Source organism: Bactrocera dorsalis, chromosome 6, assembly GCF_023373825.1.
Source record: "Bactrocera dorsalis isolate Fly_Bdor chromosome 6, ASM2337382v1, whole genome shotgun sequence".
NCBI classification, from domain to species: Eukaryota; Metazoa; Arthropoda; class Insecta; order Diptera; family Tephritidae; genus Bactrocera; species Bactrocera dorsalis.
Genome location: NC_064308.1, coordinates 25,261,296 through 25,279,826, shown reverse-complemented (window position 1 = coordinate 25,279,826; position 18,531 = coordinate 25,261,296). Strand labels below are relative to the sequence as shown.

General features: G+C 41.4%; 1 protein-coding gene across 2 annotated transcripts in view; it reads right to left on the bottom strand.

The window, feature by feature from the left end:
* Nucleotides 1-3,758: 3,758 nt before the first annotated feature.
* LOC115065965 (uncharacterized) overlaps nt 3,759-18,531 on the bottom strand; it is a 157,907-nt gene continuing 143,134 nt past the window's right edge. The window contains exons 3-5 of one of the 2 annotated variants that reach the window (XM_049460467.1): nt 5,842-5,947; nt 4,332-4,733; nt 3,768-4,263 (exon numbers count right to left, since the gene is read on the bottom strand). The gene's annotated coding sequence lies outside the window, so the exon portion shown is untranslated. Of the gene's footprint in view, nt 4,264-4,331; nt 5,948-18,531 lie in introns of both variants that reach the window. The other variant, XM_049460466.1, reaches the window with a different exon arrangement.

Below are 18,531 nucleotides of genomic sequence, written 5' to 3'. Positions count from 1 at the left end.
CTAGCTCTAGTAATAGAGCCCCGGCTCTTGTTTTGCGGATCCCCTTGATATTGACCTCTGCTTCTTTAGGATCTACCTTGCTACGGATATTCTTGAGGACTTCGGCGTAGCTAGTTCAGCTAGTTTTATTATAACGGCCTCTGTTTGTCGTTTAGGTCTATTGTTTCCTTTCTGGCTTGCAGCCATGTTGTTGGTTTGTTGCCTCTTGTTTGCGTTTTTGGGCGCTTCTTCGCTCGTTCTTTCGTTTGCGTGGGTCTTTCTGGATTCTTTAGACAAAACTTTTTCCACTGGCCGTCGTTTTCATGTCGTGGTCGCACTGTTTCTCGCGGCTCCACAGGGCTTGTCGCACGGCGCTTCGAGGTTGCTGACTTGGGAGTCGTGATGCGTCTGTTTAGATGTGCTCGCCTTTTTTCATTTTCTGCAGTGAGCCAGTTTCTGCGGTAGCTCTTTATGACGCCGAAGAGTTCGTCTAGCTGTGCCGTTCCATTCTTGACGTCCATGCTGACATTCTTTTGTTTTGCCATCGCCAACTTCATTTTTTGCACTATACCTTTGCACTTTTCTAGGGACTCCTCTTCTGACCGTCTCATTTGGATGATGTACTCTTGTTTCGGCGAGTTTTGAGTTCCCTCTTTAGTGGCAGCTGGGGTGCTCTTCCCTTCTCCTTGTTTTGCCGGTTCCGTAGCTTGTTGCTTGTGTGACCGGAGTCTCCCTTGAGACTGTCTTTTCTCCATTTTGGTCTGGCTGTTTTGGAGTAGCGATGAGTACGGGGGATCTAAGTACCCTATTGCTTCTACGGAAGACTGTCCCGTATTCCTCTTCTTGTCCGCCTTTTTTCTGTTGTTCTTTTTGTTGGGGTTTTTGTTGTTGTTGCGGTGTGTTCATTTTATTCTTTTGGGTCTCCGCTTCAAGCCGCTATCTCCACACGTTGTAACAGTGGCCCTTAATGAACCCCGTGGTTATCTATGCAAGCAGGGAGGCCACGCGAGTGTTGGCACAAGTCCTTATGGGAGCTTGTGTTCAGAGCCAGGTTCGGGCACGAATCAGGAGCTCGTCTCAACTGAACCTGTACGGCCAAAGAAATTTTGGCGACGTGCATTGAACGTACTTGAAGACCTGCCATGGTTTTAACGAGACGGAGGTGAGAGCAGTATTAGCCTGCCAGCCATTTCGATAAGATGTCACTCCTATCTACTGAGGTGGCAGAATACTGTCCTCCCCAGCCCTTTGTCAATCTGATCCGTATCGGTTTTCCAGTGCACCATAATCAGAATTTTACTGGTCTCAATTCTGATGGGCTTTTGCCCAGGGTTTTTTCGTCATCTTCAGTTCCCTCGTTGCTTTGTTGCCTCCCTATCTTGGGTAGGTTCTCCCTCGGTGCAACCCCGGTGGGGGTTGTGGACGCTTATTTTAAGGCGGCATCTTCTTGCCTCTTCGCGGGAGGTTCATTGGGCGCGTGAGGTGTTTTGAGCCAAGCCCTCTTCTCCTGCAGCTCTTGGTCGGGGGCTGCGTATTACTATTCGCAGCTAACCTACTTAGCGTAGGCCGTCCACTATCCGCCAGCTGTGACCCCGGTAGTAGCCTGAGCACAGCCTTACCAGCCAATACCCCTATTGAGAGATGCTAAATATAATATATTGACTGATTTCGCGATTAGTCTTCCACCATGAAACTAAATCGTAATTTCGTTCACTGGATTGTTAAATAAAAGTCTCAATTTAATGGCTTTATACTTATTTTTATTTCTGATTCCAATAACTTGATGCTTGATATTTATTATCTTTGCGAACTTGTATCCTTTTACATGGTAACACTTTAACTAGAACTGTGTAGGAGGCACAGTCCTGCAGTCATTACGTAGTAAGCTATCGCTATGAAAACTTCGTCGTTCGAACATTTTGGAACCTTCGGACTTCGCTTTACAACAATCCAGCAAGACGGGTATCCAAGAATGATAGAAACAAAGGTTGCGCAATGACGAGTTCAAATTTTGTTCGTTCTGCGCATCTACGTCACGGTTGACCAACGTACAATCAGCTGATTTTCTGTTATTTGTTTTTCTTTCCAATAAGAAGCAATTTTGTATTGCATGCATACAAAATCATGAATATTATCAAAAGTTAACATCAATATAAGTGAATATTAATAAAAGATATCAATATGAGTGAATATTTTATAGTTAACATTTACCTACATATTTATTTAATTGAATTTTCATTGTATTATATAATTTTGTCTCTTTGCTGTGTTTGTTTCAACCATATACATTTATTGTAAACAAGTATCAATTTATTGTCTTATTTAATTTTCTTTTTTTGCTATACATACATATGTTGAATTAAGTTTTTATTTAAGGAACGAATCCTAAAATACATTCTTGCTCTGAAAACAAATAAATATTTTACTTTCGAGCTACAATTTACAAAATTACGTAAATCTAAGTGCTTCTGGACGTAATTTGTACATATGTATATGCAAATCAGTACCATTTACGTCGTCAAATACTGCTTGCAAGGCTCTCATATGTCGTTGGTGAAAATGCAACTAAGTTTTTGCTCCAAATTATTTCTGTGGAAATCCTAAGGCGTTTAATTTCTGCTAACTACTCGTTTTTGCACTTTTTCAAAGTTCTAACAACACTATTCAGCCTTTGTCTAAAAATAATAAGAAATACACATACTTATGTAAGAAAAAGATACTTCATCAATATCAATTAGGACTAACATTTCTGTTTCCAAATGCAGTATTTTCTCGTCTTTCTCATCGATGATCTCCTCTCCTGCAGTTTGAGGTGCCTCTCCAACCTCGTCTTCTTGAATTACTTTAACAGGGGCAGTATTCTTCAACATTTTTGTTAACATCTCTTTTTTGGAACGAGACTCCATCCTTTTCTGCCGTTCATTAGCATCCGTAGGAGCAGTGGTTAACGTGGGAAAAGCGCTAGGTAGCAACTTAGTTGGATTCCGCGAACTTAAACCTGCAAGAGTGTTTGGTTATAAAAGTAAAATTATTGTAATCAAAATGCTCTAATTACCCATTTCAAACTGAAAGTTTCTTTCGAAGGCTTCTGGCGCGAAGTGCACTTCACAAATGCATTAACATTAATTTTGTCCGTATGACGACAAAAATGAATCCATTGTTTTAGTACTGTTTTATCTTCAGGGAAATGGAAAAACCTCCATTTCGTAGCACAATTTTTACCATTATTGCATCTGAACACTTCGCAATGCATTTTAAAAAATATAAAATTTCACAATCAATACAACACTTGAAAACACAATTCGAATTCAGTTTCAAAAGTGCGAGCAAATAATTAGTCAACGGTGACGTCAGCAAGAGCAGCTGACTGAAAGCAAAATAGTGACACATCGCTATTTGATATTCACTGGTTTTCTCGCTCTAACCAATGTCGAATTTCGCATGCTGCCTTCTTCTAACAAAATACATACATCTCTTATCAAATCTCTTAACAGTCAGTTATGGGTAACAAATATTTTTGTTAGTGCATAGTTTGCCTATGTATTATTCATAACAAAAAATATTTGTTACTCAAATTTCTGTTAGTGTTATTATTTTGGTTAACAGTTTGTTACATACTTGTTACTTTTACATATAAGCATGTTAGCGTATTTGTTACCCATTTTTTTAGCAGTAACAAGCATATCTATTACATCGATATGTTATTATATTAGTTGGCCTTTTGTTACTTCTAACGACTTCATCCATTTTAAATAATTTTCAAAAAATATTTTGTTAATATTTCACTTTTATTTCATTATTTGAACGTCGCCATTTATATATAAATTTAAATTAATTAACAACTTAAAACATATTCAAAAACTAAATAAAATAATATATTGGATATCCTTACACCACAAATTTAAAATAAACACTTATAATTTGCCTATTACTATTACGTGCGGCATAAAATTTGAATTCAATTTGTTATTAAAATCAAAATATAATACAAGATAAAGTTTACTTCAGTATAAATATTATAATTCTGAAAATTCATACTTGTATAAAAAAGTAAAACTAGAAACTACAACTTAAAACAAATAAATACAGCTTAAAATTAATATATACAACTTAAAAATAATTTATACATCTTACAACTAATATATATAAGTAATTTATAATAAGAAAATATTTACTAATTTAGCCGTTAGTTTATATTTTTTTGTTTAAATAGATAGTGGGTTAGGGCCACAAATCCCCGGAGCTCCCCAAAGATTGTATTTTTATCTTTGTCAGGAAATATATCTAAAGGGAAACGTTGTAAGTTAAGACATTCAAATATATATCAGTAAAAATATCTACGAAAAACTAACCCTACATAGTACGCCGTCAACACTGCCTTTTGTGCCCTTTGCCTTCAATATTAGCCGGATCTGTTATGTAGAAAAAAATGACCGTAAATTATATTAAATTTGCATTATATTCAAAAGCGAAATACGTTCCGTAGCATCCGTGCTGCCGAGCTCTTCCGATGACATGAGCGGTTTCGTAGCGAGCTCCACATAATGGTCGTCCTCCAAGTCCCCGGCGATGCGACTAATTGAATAGTGTCTCTCTGGCGCTATGAAGCGGCATTCGCACAATAGTTTACTTTGCGCTTGCACCTCGGCTTTTTCTGGCATCTAGAAAATCGTCTATGTAAAAGTAAGTTGGGTTTTTGTCTGCTCGCAATAGCTGACTAAACCGTTGCATGAAATGAAAATTTACCTGAACCACTTTGAAGGTAATCCAATAAGAATGGTTTGTAAAAAAAAATCGGAAAATGTTCAGTTTTAACCGACTTATGAACGTAAAGTAAAAAAAATCATTACATATTTATAACAGAAAATGTTAAATTTAGATAGAGAATGTCATTTAACATTTAGCTAAGCTGACCCCAACAGCTCACCGCGTTAAGACAAGGGTCATAAAAAAAATATGTGCGAGAAATCCAAATTCAGAACCCACAATTCAAAACAGAACAAGGCAACGTAGCAGGACAACGACCACGGATAATGAGATGGATATTGCAATCAGCGCAGCTGCAGTTAAATGGGGTCCAAGAGTTAAGCGGAAGTTTAGCTTCCTTGGCGCAGGATCTACTGCTATACCTTGTTCGACTGATGAGGGATAGCCTCACAATGGCGTTCATCCCTGAAATATGGAGGGCAGCGAAGGTGATCTTCATACCCAAATTAGGAAGGACTATTCCCTGGCTAAATTTTTAAGGCCAATTAGTCTAACTTACTTCTTATAGTCCAGTCATTTAAGCTTAAATTAGGTAAGAATATCGGAATTCGATATACCCATTTATATGTCTGTAAATACCCTGGTATACCCTACCATATGTAGGTTTTGAGACAACTTTAGGGTGTAAATATACAAACGTGGTAGGAGTGGGTCCCCAAAGTATAAAGGAGTTGCTCCGCACGGAAGAAGGAGGAGGCAGGGAAAGGCATTGGCAACAACTGCATGGCATGCGACATGCAGGGGTCCAATCTCAGCAGGTTTAATTATGCAATTAACCTCCCTAGGGATAAACTCAGGCTACTGGTCGCACCGGCCATTTCAAGCTAAATAAGCATTTACATAACATGGGGCTTATGTTCTTGTGTGAACTACCGGTTCTGCGACAGGGGGCCTGAAACGCCAGACCAACTAAGGCCCTTGGATCCATGTTTCCGAATCAAGATCGCATCGATTCACTAGCACCCAGCAGAATATTGAACTTTATTAATATGTTGCGGCTATGTGAGTCTTTGTGATTTAGGAGAGGACACAATAATAATCGAATCTAATCTAATCTCGCTGTTTTATTTTGAAATGTAAAAATGCATTATTTACTTTGTCTTTTCGGGCGTATTCAAAGGCAGTGAGACGGTCATTAGCACTACTTATCAGTTTTGCTGCCTGGGTCTCAATGGCATCAATCTCCTGGATTGCCATATATCTGAAATACATAAAAAAATACCGATTATATAAATTAACTAACTTATGACATGAAATGTTAGTACTTTATGTTAAAAATATTTTAAAGTTTAGTTGTTAATAGTTAACACAAATGAAAAGGAACAACAAGCCTCGGATGAGTGACCCCTCTTTTGATGACGACCATGGTAAACGAAATAAGGACTACGAATTGAGGGCATGCACCTGGAATGTCCGGTCCCTTAATTGGGAAGGTGCCGCTGCCCAGCTGGTTGATGTCTTCGTAAACACAAAGGTTGACATCACCGCCGTCCAAGAAATGCGATGGACGGGACAAGGTCAAAGACGAGTAGGTCCTAGTGGCATTTACTACAGTGGCCATATAAAGGAGCGCAAGTTTGATGTAGGATTCGTGGTGGGAGGTAGACTCCGTCGCCGAGTACTATCATTAACTCCGGTGAATGAACGTCTAGCCACAATCCGCATCAAAGCGAGGTTCTTCAACATATCGTTGATTTGCGCCCACGTCCCGACGGAAGAGAAGGACCATGTGCCCAAAGATGCCTTCTATGAGCGCTTGGAGCGCATTTATGAAAGCTGCCCCCGCTACGATGTCAAAATCGCGCTTGGCGACTTAAGGCCCAGGGTGGGCAAAGATCTCCGGATCGAAAAGCCACCAACCAGATCGATCATGTTGTGATAGACGGAAGACACGTCTCCAGTGTGCTAAACGTGCGAAGAGCTTGATAAGCTGGCCAACACGGGTAATGCTCGAAAATTCTACAAAAAAATTCGGCAGCTTACAGAAGGTTTCAAGACCGGACCATACTACCCCAAAGGTGATCTAGTCACCGATGCCCAGAGCATACTTAAATTATTGAGGGAACACTTCGCCAGCCTGCTGAATGGCAGTGAACGCACAACGCCAGGAGAATGCGAACCTGAATCCCCAATCGATGACGATGGAGCAGACATTTCAATGCCCGATCATGAAGAAGTTCGAATAGCAATTACCCGCCTGAAGAACAACAAAGCAGCGGGGGCCGATGGATTGCCGGCCGATGGCAATAGTCTGACGAAAGCATGCCCAACGATTGGAATTGAAGTGTACTATGAGTGAGTACATTTTTTTTGTTTATACATTGCAACTAGTTGAAATAAATGAAAGGACTAACAAGCAAATTGAATATGATTTAAACATATAATTCTAAAATTACAAAGCAACTTGTTGTTGTATGTGAAAACAATGTGTACAGACTAATAATTCTTAAACTATGCTTAGCTTAATTTACTTATGCCCGGTTTCACAGTCCATACTTTAGTTGTGCCTAAATAAAATCTTAGCTAAGCATTGTTGCAAACTGTGCAGTCGTTTGCGTTTCACAGTCAATGCTTAATTTCTATAAAATTTTATTATAATATATGGCAACGTTGTGGGCAACATATGCTTTACAAATGTTATTCATAAAAATATGTTTGAAATATTTAAATTATAACAGACAATACATAAATTTGCGAGGAAAATTATATCAAAAATGGATGAAAACAACAAAAGAATCCCAAATTTCATCACTAGCGAGTCGGAGCACCCATTGGAACTGAAGGAAAAGTATAAGCTGTTATTGAGTGCAAGCGAACGGACACTTGCCCTACGCTACGAAAGATGTCGCTGAAAATTCAAAGCAAATAAAAAACAAAAATCAGCTGTTATTTAAGCATAGCTTAAGCATAACCTAACCGTGGGATTCTGTAACGTGAGACAGTCTCAAGTCTCTAAATTTGAGATTTTGAGTTAGAGACAATTTTTGAGACTTGAGACGATTTTGCTATTCTGTAAGTGCCAGTCACAAAATCTATTACATTTCATCATTCAGAGATGTTTTTACACTTGAATGGAAATAAATATGTCGATAACAAATATTAAATTTTCTATAACTTCGTCAAAAAACATAATTATCAATAAAAATGAAAATATATGTTGACTTTGTTTCATAATATTTACGAAATTTATGTAAAATTTATTTATTTTTAACTTTTTTGTATTTGAGTTGCTTACAAAATATAAAAATACGACAATCGATTAATATCTATGATGATCTCTGTTCAGTATATTCAAAATGGCAGACAAGAGCTCTTTTTAGTTTTGTGACCGGCTAACTACCAGGTCTCAATATTTTGAGACTAACGCTAGAGACTGTTTAGTGAATAGTAACTAGTCTCAAATTGAGACTTTGCCTCAAAATATCTCAAATAGAGCCTAGAGACTGGTTACAGAATCCCGCTATAAGTATGAACTGTAAAACACTATTTTCCTGTTTTATCTTAAGCACAACATAAGTATGGACTGTGAAACCGGGCATTAGAGTCGTCGTGCTGATTCGACATTTCTCGCTGTCAACGACCCGGCATTACTTAGTAAGCAATTTAATGTTAATGTAATATGATACCAAGAACGTTTATATATTGTATATGTACATATATAAATGTGTTTGTATTTTGCAACTTTTGTATATATGTACTAGCTGACCCCGCAGCCGATGTCCTGCGTGAATTTATGTATTTTGAAATGAAAAGAAAGTTAAATTTATCATTTCATTTATGTTTTTTTTTTTTCAATGTAACGCAGCTTTATAAACAACGTTTTTTGGTTTGGTTGCGTCACAGTCAGTCGGGTTCCATTACACACTTTCGGCGCATGAAGATTGTGAAACATAATAACGACGGATCCTACTTTAAGACGCAAATGATGCGGTGGCATACCAAGCCTCTCCAAAGAATTTAGAAATACCACTGGATAATTCACGGCGTCGACTTCATAGTCAAGACGATCGATCGATTTGTATGAGCGCAAGTCTCCCGGAATTTGACTTTGAATCTTCCAGTTTAAGTCAACAACATCGGTATTTTTGGCAGCTAACATTGCACGTGCACTCAAGGAATCGTAGTTACGATAATTTGGCCAATGTTCGGATAACCATTCGTGATGAGTTCATCTTTCGTGAATTGATAAAGGGAAGATGGAATTGATATCGAACCACCGGAAGTATCAACCGAATTGAACCATTTCCAATTTTTAGCGTAGATGATGTAAAATGTCTTTGACAATGTCGAGGTTTATATCGAAAAGTATGCGAACTTCATTTTCATTCCAATGATTAGCGTGTTCCAGCATTTGTAATTGCTGGCTTACTTCTCCAAAACTTGCACATATTCCCATATACCATTCACAGTACGCAATGAATCAAATAAAGTTGAACCGCGTACATTAATCAATAGCAACCGAAGGTAGAAAAAATCGTCGTTTTTCGGGTGGATTGTGTAAATTCGTCCCAATGCATTAGTTGATAAGACACCTGGATGTCAATCTACTGGTTGGCCTTGCTTTCTGCGTAACTATTTCTTCGAGGATGCATCCCATGTATAATATCAACGTATTTCGAATAGAGCAATGTTCTCGGATCACTGACGGAAGTTGAGAAAAAACTCGCTAATGTTAATTTGGTTGCTGGTGGTGTTTCTGTTGAATGTACTGTATTCTCTGGGTGGAAATAGACTCTTTGCTCATTCTCCAAATTAACTTCGAGACGCACAACAGTCGGAAAACCTTCATAAATTGCAAAAGAAATATCCTACAAAGCGCTTTATTTCAGTTCACTTGTCGACCGTGTCGTTCAAAACCAATAACCGCCATGTTGCTTCCTGTGGTGACATATTTACAAACGTATTTTATCGATTACATCAAACTGCAATACTCTACATTAATATGAGTTTTGAATGTGAAGTAGGCAATAATGGTGAATATAGTACGATCCATGTGTTGTCAACTTCGATGTTCTGCCATTGTCGTCTGGTGAGCAACGCCGATAGAGTGATTATCCATCATTTTTAGTTTTTGTTTCCGAAAGAAAAACAAATGGATAGTGTTTCGTGCATTTACTGTCAGACATACAAACCAAAAAGGGATTGTAATGTCCGTAAGGTCCATGAACCATATTGGTTTCCACCACCTCATATAATACTGGATCTTTCTCTACATCAGGAATTTCCGGAGAAATGATTTGATCAATTTGATCTGGTGTAACCATCATCCACCATTCAAAGAAGAATGTGTGCGTGCCGAAAACCTCTATTTTGCACCTCAACAGAGTACATCTAGCATTCAACAGCACCATATATACGTTGCTTCAAGATAAAGTCAATCAAACATCGCAACTGTTGTTCGAAAAGTCGTGCTGTGATGATCGCTTGCTGATTGACCGCGATCCATAATTCCGCACGTATGTCACCGCATCCTGGGAGTGCTTCTTGCCTTGCCTTGCCTTGGGCTGCCATACGTTGATGGCAAAACGAACGCCGACCGATATTAGGGCGACCTATTCGTGGCTTCGTAACAAATTTCAATCTGCAATTGACCTCTTTGTGTGAAACACACGTAAAGTTTTCTCTGAATAATTTTCAATAATTTTTCTTTTGAATAGCCGGAATAAAAAAGCAAGCGGCCGAAATTAAACTATTCAAATAATTTACAAATCAAAATATTGAAAAACAAAACAAACAAAAATTGAAAAAAAAATTGTATGGAAAAAAGTTACTATTTGGAATTATCCAATTTTATCGAGTTTTCATTGTTTTTAATATGTATTCTGCACCTGGAATGTCCGGTCCCTTAATTGGGAAGGTGCCGCTGCCCAGCTGGTTGATGTCCTCGTAAAAATAAAGGCTGACATCACCGCCGTCCAAGAAATGCGATGGACGGGACAAGGACAGAGACGAGTAGGTCCTTGTGACATTTACTACAGTGGCCATATAAAGGAGCGGAAGTTTGGTGTTGGATTCGTGGTGGGAGAGAGACTCCGTCGCCGAGTACTATCATTCACTCCGGAGAATAAACATCTAGCCACAATCCGCATCAAAGCACATATCGCTGATTCGCGCCCACGCCCCGACGGAAGAGAAGGACGATGTGACCAAAGATGCCTTTTATGAGTGCTTGGAGCGCACCTATGAGAGATGCCCCCGCCACGATGTCAAAATCGTGCTTGGCGACTTCAACGCCAGGGTGGGCAAAGAAGGTATCTTTGGCACTACAGTCGGTAAATTCAGCCTCCACGAGGAAACATCCCCAAATGGGTTGAGGCTGATCGACTTCGCCGGGACTCGAAATATGGTTATCTGTAGTACTACATTCCAGCATAAGAAGATACATCAAGCTACCTGGCTGTCTCCGGATCGAAAAACCACCAACCAGATCGATCATGTTGTGATAGACGGAAGACACGTCTCCAGTGTTTTAGATGTGCGTGCGCTCCGAGGTCCTAACATCGACTCGGATCACTATATTGTTGCAGCCAAAATTCGCACCCGCCTCTGTGCAGCAAAAAACGCACACAAGAAAGGTTCGACGTCGAGAAGCTGCAATCACAACAGACAGCCGAACGATTTTCTACTCGGCTTTCACTCCTGCTCTCTGAGAGCACTCGTCAACAACTCGGTATAAGGGATCTGTGGGACGGCTTTTCAAACTCCTTACGTACAGCTGCAACCGAAACCATTGGTTTTCGGAAAGTGCAAAAGAAGAACTGGTACGACGAGGAGTGCCGTGTCGCAGCGGAGAGAAAACAGGCTGCCTACCTCGCAACGTTACGATCGACCACAACATGTACGGGATGGGATAGATACCGATAGTTGAAGAGGGAAGCGAGACGCATTTGTAGACAGAAAAAGAAAAAGGCCGAAATGCGTGAGTATGAAGAGCTTGATAAGCTGGCCGACAGGGGTAATGCTCGAAAATTCTACGAAAAGATGCGGCGGCTTACAGAAGGTTTCAAGACCGGGGCATACTCTTGTAGAACCCCCCAAGGTGATCTAGCCACCGATGCCCAGAGCATACTTAAATTATGGAGGGAACACTTCTCCAGCCTGCTGAATGGCAGTGAACGCACAACACCAGGAGAAGGCGAACCCGATACCCCAATCGATCACGATGGAGCAGACGTTCCATTGCCCGACCATAAAGAAGTTCGAATAGCAATTACCCGCCTGAAAAACAACAAAGCGGCAGGGGCCGATGGATTGCCGGCCGAGCTATTCAAACACGGCGGCGAAGAACTGATAAGGAGCATGCATCAGCTTCTTTGTAAAATATGGTCGGATGAAAGCATGCCCAACGATTGGAATTTAAGTGTGCTATGCCCAATCCATAAAAAAGGAGACCCCACAATCTGCGCCAACTACCGTAGAATAAGCCTCCTCAACATCGCGTATAAGGTTCTATCGAGCGTATTGTGTGAAAGATTAAAGCCCACCGTCAACAAACTGATTGGACCTTATCAGTGTGGCTTTAGACCGGGCAAATCAACAACCGATCAGATATTCACCATGCGCCAAATCTTGGAAAAAACCCGTGAAAGGAGAATCGCCACTCACCACCTATTCGTTGATTTCAAAGCTGCTTTCGACAGCATCCCCGCAAAACTAATACGGCTGTGTAAACTGACGTTGAGCAACACGAAAAGCTCCGTCAGGATCGGGAAGGACCTCTCCGAGCCGTTCGATACCAAACGAGGTTTCAGACAAGGCGACTCCCTACCTTGCGACTTTTTCAATCTGCTGCTGGAGAAAATTATTCGAGGTGCAGAACTGAATCGAGCAGGTACAATCTTTTATAAGAGTGTACAGCTGCTGGCGTATGCCGATGATATTGATATCATCGGTCTCAACACCCGCGCCGTTAGTTCTGCTTTTTCCAGACTGAAGAAGGAAGCAACGCAAATGGGTCTGGCAGTGAACGAGGGCAAGAAGAAATATCTCCTGTCATCAAACAAACAGTCGTCGCACTCGCGACTTGGCCCCCACGTCACTGTTGACAGTCATAACTTTGAAGTTGTAGATAATTTCGTCTATTTAGGAACCAGCATTAACACCACCAACAATGTCAGCCTGGAAATCCAACGCAGGATTACTCTTGCCAACAGGTGCTACTTCGGACTGAGTAGGCAATTGAGAAGCAAAGTCCTCTCTCGACAGACAAAAACCAAACTCTATAAGACTCTCATAATCCCCGTCCTGCTATATGGTGCAGAGGCTTGGACGATGTCAACAGCGGATGAGTCGACGTTGCGAGTTTTCGAGAGAAAAATTCTGCGAAAGATTTATGGTTCTTTGCGCGTTGGCCACGGCGAATATCGCATTCGATGGAACGATGAGATGTACGAGATATAGGACGACATTGACATAGTTCAGCGAATTAAAAGACAGCGGCTACGCTGACTAGGTCATGTTGTCCAAATGGACGAAAATACTCCAGCTCTGAAAGTATTCGACGCAGTACCCGCCGGGGAAGCAGAGGAAGAGGAAGATCTCCACTCCGTTGGAAGGACCAAGTGGAGAAGGACCTGGCTTCGCTTGGAATATCCAATTGGCGCCACGTAGCGAAGAGAAGAAACGACTGGCGCGCTGTTGTTGACTCGGCTATAATCGCGTAAGCGGTGTCTACGCCAGTAAAGAAGAAGAATATATCTATGATCTTTGCAGAGTTGCATTTGGGGTTGCCACATCACTTCCCCCTATGCGGGAAAACGAAAACGTACTCGACGACCAGATTTTGTTTGATACTCTTTGTGTTGAATTGTTTGATTCGACGGGGTTTGGTAATCCCTCAGCGACGAAAGCTGCTTTTAACCGGTCGATGGAAATGTTTACGTCCTTTCCTCGGATTTTGACTTTGTGGAATTTGTTGCAGCGTTCGACTACGGGAAATGATCCCTCGTATGGTGGTTGAAAAGGTGGACGAATTGAGTCGTTGCGCACGAAGACTGTTGAGTGTAAGTTCTTTTCTACGAATGGTACGTGCGCTGAGTTGTTTGTAGTTGGTGACGGCTTTAGTGACTGCATGCGTATGCGTAAATTTTCTACGAATTCACCTTCGTTGGCATTGTGCGTATGTTTTTCGGCAAAGAACTGGCCAGGTAATCGAAGTGTATTTCCATAAATCATCTCTGCGTGTGTCGCTCTTAAATCATCTCTTCATGCGGAACGAAAACCTAGAAGGATGAGTGGGAGAACTTCGACTCAGTTGTCTGTCATGTAGCACTTTATCGCTACTTTTAATGATCTGTGCCATCGCTCGATAATGCCGTTTGATGCGGGGTGATACGCAGTGGTACGTAAGTGCTTGATACCTAAAAGTCTGGAGAGTTCTCGGAATAGTGTAGATTCAAATTGTCTACCTTGATCCGTTGTTACTCTACTCGGTACTCCAAATCTATCGATCCAGTGCGTGTAGAAAGAAAGTAATGGTCTCTGTCGTCATGTCTTCGAGCGGGAGTGCCTCTAACCATCGGGAATAACGATCGGCTATTGTCAAACAGTACCCTTGCAAGGTGGTAATGGTCCGACGATATCCATATTTATCTGGTCAAATCGTTGCTCTGGTAACGTGAATGTGGACAACGGTGCTCTGTTGTGGCGCTGTACTTTAGCTCTTTGGCACGGGATGCACTGCCTGGACCATAAGCGGCAATCTTTTCGGAGTCTCGGCCACACAAATTTTTCTGCAATCAATATAGTTGTTTTAGCGGCGCCGGTGTGTGCCATGTTATGTATGGAGTCGAAAGCTGTTCTGCGAAACGAAGGAGTTAAGTACGGTCGGACTTGGCTGGTGTTTACGTCACAAAAGATGTCTACAGCGGTGCCTGGAATCGTGAAAGGTTTGAGTAATAGGCTGGTATTCGAGTCTTGTAAGTTTTTGAACTCTGAGTCAGACATTTGACTCTCCGCAAGTTTGGCGAAGTCGATGGTGCTTGGAGTATGTATGGCGTCAATACGTGACATTGCATCAGCTACTACATTTTGTCTTCCGGGGATGTATCGAATGTCTGTTGTGAATTGTGCGATAAATACAGCTCTTGATTAATAGGCTGGTATTCGAGTCTTGTAAGTTTTTGAGCTCTGAGTCAGACATTTGACTCTGCGCAAGTTTGGCGAAGTCGATGGTGCTTGGAGTATGTATGGCGTCAATACGTGACATTGCATCAGCTACTACGTTTTCTCTTCCGGGGATGTATCGAATGTCTGTTGTGAATTGTGCGATAAATTCCGAATGACGCATTTGACGCGGAGATGCCTTTTCAAGCTTTTGCTGTAGTTCACGATCGTAAGTGCTGTATCTTGTTTGTGTTTCGGTAAGGAATAAAAACCTAGAGGTTGCCACTGGTCGATGTCGTGTTGTTGTAGTACAGCTCCTATCGCAGTTCCAGACGCATCCACCGTCAAACTGAGTTGCGCCCTGGGTTTTGGGTAAGCGAGTAAAGTTGCTTCGCATAAGTCGTTTTTGCATTGTTGAAATGCCTCCTTTGCTTCAACTGTCCAATCAACTGGCGATGTGTCGTTTTTCTTGTTCCCTTTTATGAGGTTGAATACTGTCATTTGCCTTTCTGCGGCGCAAGGCAAGAATCTGCGAAAAAAGTTTACCACACCGAGAAAACGTCGCAAGTCACATGCTCTCGAAGGTAAGTTGAAATTTTGAATTGCCCGTACTCGTTCTTCTGGGGGTGAAACTCCACTGCTGTTTATTTTGAAACCTAAAAATTTAACTTGCGGCTGACCTGGTATGCATTTCGAACGGTTGATAATAAGGCCGTACTCGCGTAGCTTTTTAAATACCAACTGTAGATGATGACGATGTTTATTCATATCCTTCGATGATATCAAAATATCATCGAGGTATGGCCAGACGAAGTCGTATTCACGGAAGATATGGTCCATGAATCTTTGGAACGTTTGACTGGCATTCCTTAATCCAAAGCATATAAACGGAATTTCAAACATGCCGAATGGCGTTGTGATTGCAGTCTTTGGTATGTCGTTCGGCTCCACAGGAATTTGGTGGTAGGCCCGAAGCAGATCAAGTGTGGAAAAAATTTTGCAACCGTGCAGGGAATGAGTGAAGTCGTGCAGATGTGGCAGGGGTACCTGTCAGGCTCGGTGACAACGTTTAGTCGCCTGAAATCCCCACAAGGCCTCCACTCGCCGTTTTTCTTCTTTGTCATGTGCAGCGGGATTGCCCATGGGTTGCGCGATGGACGATAGATGCCTGCGTTCAGCAAGAGCTGTATCTCGGCTTTTGCGGCTTTTAACTTCTCGGGAGATAAGCGTCTCGGTTTGGAGAAGACTGGTGGTCCTTTGGTGACGATATGATGCGTGACGAAGTGTTGTGGTTTTTTGACTGAAAAGTTTTCCATCGTGTAAATCTTGGAACGGCTGATAAACGTTAGTGTAAGATAAATTGGAAACTACATTTTTATTTTTTGATATTAAACACAGTCTGCTGGCGTTTGTGACGTCGTCGATGAGTTTGCGTTGTCGTAGGTTGACTGCTACTGACTGACTGTTGAAATGCGATAGAAAATCAGCTCCGATGATGGCTTGTGACACATCGGCAATGATAAAATTCCAGGAATATTGGCGGCGTAGACCCAGATTGAGAAACATAGTTTTTTCGCCGTAAGTTTTTATGGTGAACTTGTTTGCTGTGTAGAAGTAGTTGTTTTTGTCCGGGCATCTACGTTGTTGTTGCGTCGGTGGAATTACGCTGACTTCAGCTCCCGTGTCGATGAGAAAGTTTATTGTAGATTTTTTGTCTCAAACGATTAAGCGGCGGTTTTTATTGTTGAGCCTGTCGTCGACCGCCATTGACGACAGACTAGTTACTTTAACCTTTTTACGCAAGGGCTACGACATTTTTTGGCATCGTTACTAAATTTGTGGTGGTACCAGCATAAACCATTCGAATTGTTGTTTTGCATGCCGGAACGTGACGGAGGACGGTTTCTGCTGCGACTTCTATGGCGACGATTTAACGGGTGATTTTTTTGAGGTTAGGATTTTCATGCATTAGTATTTGACAGATCACGTGGGATTTCAGACATGGTGTCAAAGAGAAAGATGCTCAGTATGCTTTGACATTTCATCATGAATAGACTTACTAACGAGCAACGCTTGCAAATCATTGAATTTTATTACCAAAATCAGTGTTCGGTTCGAAATGTGTTTCGCGCTTTACGTCCGATTTATGGTCTACATAATCGACCAAGTGAGCAAACAATTAATGCGATTGTGACCAAGTTTCGCACTCAGTTTACTTTATTGGACATTAAACCAACCACACGAATGCGTACAGTGCGTACAGAAGAGAATATTGCGTCTGTTTCTGAGAGTGTGGCTGAAGACCGTGAAATGTCGATTCGTCGCCGTTCGCAGCAATTGGGTTTGTGTTATTCGACCACATGGAAGATTTTACGCAAAGATCTTGGTGTAAAACCGTATAAAATACAGCTCGTGCAAGAACTGAAGCCGAACGATCTGCCACAACGTCGAATTTTCAGTGAATGGGCCCTAGAAAAGTTGGCAGAAAATCCGCTTTTTTATCGACAAATTTTGTTCAGCGATGAGGCTCATTTCTGGTTGAATGGCTACGTAAATAAGCAAAATTGCCGCATTTGGGGTGAAGAGCAACCAGAAGCCGTTCAAGAACTGCCCATGCATCCCGAAAAATGCACTGTTTGGTGTGGTTTGTACGCTGGTGGAATCATTGGACCGTATTTTTTCAAAGATGCTGTTGGACGCAACGTTACGGTGAATGGCGATCGCTATCGTTCGATGCTAACAAACTTTTTGTTGCCAAAAATGGAAGAACTGAACTTGGTTGACATGTGGTTTCAACAAGATGGCGCTACATGCCACACAGCTCGCGATTCTATGACCATTTTGAGGGAAAACTTCGGACAACAATTCATCTCAAGAAATGGACCCGTAAGTTGGCCACCAAGATCATGCGATTTAACGCCTTTAGACTATTTTTTGTGGGGCTACGTCAAGTCTAAAGTCTACAGAAATAAGCCAGCAACTATTCCAGCTTTGGAAGACAACATTTCCGAAGAAATTCGGGCTATTCCGGCCGAAATGCTCGAAAAAGTTGCCCAAAATTGGACTTTCCGAATGGACCACCTAAGACGCAGCCGCGGTCAACATTTAAATGAAATTATCTTCAAAAAGTAAATGTCATGAACCAATCTAACGTTTCAAATAAAGAACCGATGAGATTTTGCAAATTTTATGCGTTTTTTTTTTTTAAAAAAGTTATCAAGCTCTTAAAAAATCACCCTTTATATTCGCCTTTACTAAGGCTATCTCCTTTGTGATTTCGGCTAGCTGCTGCTCGATGCAGGATTGATTGCGTGTTGCTGTATCTGGAGTTTCGACCACATGTATGTGAGGGGTGTCGCTAACCTCACATATTTTGTCCGCGAGCAGGGCAACTTTGTCGAGCGGTTCGTTGCTGATAGAAATTATTAGTCGCATGTTGGAAGGTAACCGACTCATCCAAAAGGACTTTAGTATATTATCGTTGATCTCGCTGCCGGCTAGACTTCGCATTTTGCACAAGAGCTGTGATGGGCGCATATCACCGAGCTCTTGTTCCTGCAGTAGCTTTTTTACACGTTTTTGCTCCGAGTCCGCGAATTGTGTTATTATACGATTTTTCAGCGTGGTATACAATTCACTGTTCGGTGGATTAAGAATTATGTCGCTTATTTAGGCTGGCAC